Source organism: Lottia gigantea (genome assembly GCF_000327385.1).
Source record: "Lottia gigantea unplaced genomic scaffold LOTGIsca_76, whole genome shotgun sequence".
NCBI lineage: Eukaryota > Metazoa > Mollusca > Gastropoda > Lottiidae > Lottia > Lottia gigantea.
In genome coordinates this window covers 269,864-271,278 of record NW_008710536.1, presented here as the reverse complement: position 1 = coordinate 271,278, position 1,415 = coordinate 269,864, and the positions used below count along the sequence as shown (strand labels likewise).

At 33.3% G+C, this 1,415-nt stretch overlaps 1 protein-coding gene across 1 annotated transcript in view; it reads left to right on the top strand.

Annotated features, from left to right (window-relative positions):
• The window catches only part of LOTGIDRAFT_168499 (hypothetical protein), a gene marked incomplete at both ends in the record, with an annotated part of 10,208 nt that overhangs the window by 7,176 nt on the left and 1,617 nt on the right, over positions 1 to 1,415 (top strand). The gene's annotated exons all lie outside the window — the stretch shown is intronic.

The following is a 1,415-nucleotide window of genomic DNA, read 5'->3' as shown; positions in this document are numbered from 1 at the left end:
CGACCTGTGGTTAAATCTTTAATTCGAGAAATGAGTATTTGGTGTAATCATTAACCTAGGGTCGAACAGGTGGAAATTGTCTCATTCTTCAATGACGTTCAACCTTCTTCACAACGACTTTGGCGCACTCATGGACCCGAACCGTTGACTTCAGGACAATGACTTCGCTGTACCAAAATAACGCTTATAATCTATTCAATCTCTGGCATATAACACCAAACCCAAAACCCTTTTTACTGACAAAATGTTGTATTGGATTTTTGGGTTTGGTTTTGCTGTTTGGATCGCTTGTACTTGGTTTATTTGATCAATAATGTTAAACAGTTTTAAGTCATGAACTGTATTCGCAGAATATGACAAAGACCGTGTTTATTTAAAATTTATCCATTAAGATAGAGGCCCATGTAAAATGTAGGTCCTTAAAAGAAATTTTCTCCTGACACCCTCAAGTAAACTTTGACCTATACATGTCGAGTTGAGTTCCTGAATGAAACAAAGTTGAAGTCAAAATAGCATGTGGGAGTGAACGCAGGTGATGGTTTTCACAATTATGACGGTGATTAATTTGATTTCGATTCCCAGAAGAATTTTTTCTTTACTCAAATGTATGGCACTTGTTTGCTTTGCTAAAGACGGCGTCTCCGAAAGCTAAAAATTGACTTTTTTCGCAATATTTCACAATTCCCATTTTCATTACAACGCACTTTAAACAACTACATTTACTTAAATTTAATTCGTTTCAAATGGATTCTATTTCTAATAAGTCTGCAATATGTTTAGAGAAACAACATTAATGGCGTGCTTTGAAATGTCGACGTGGATTTCATAATCTAAATTTGTTTTTTTTACAGAAAGCATGACTGGCTTTGAACAGAAATTTTATTTTGTTTTGAATGCGTTATTAAGAATTCATAGATAATTATGCCGCTTGTTGACCTCAAATGACAATTGTTTTTTTTTCGCAAAGGCGTGCAAAGATGTCTGGTGTTGATTTAAAATATAAGGAGGAGCATTCTATTTTGTTTTGAGGTATGTTATTGAATAAATTGAAATAAACAAGCCAGATTATTAATATGTTCATCACCACTTAAACTACCTAAAAATATAGAAGACTGTTCTGGTTCATGTTTTGTATCATACTTCAGTGTGCATACATATCTTACGTGAGAAAATTCAGTGAATTTGGAACAATAATGGTGATTGCTTGACAATGTAATATAACGATTTGAATATAAGATACGTTATTAAGAATTGGATGACGTATACAGATTACTATGATGAGAACGAAGGGTAATTTAAGATGAGAAACTGGTATCCTGTAATCTCCTCTTATTAACTTTCCAACTATCATTATCACATGAATTGCTGCTTTGAACACATATAAAGCCATGATTATATCATTGTGTAGTGAAGGA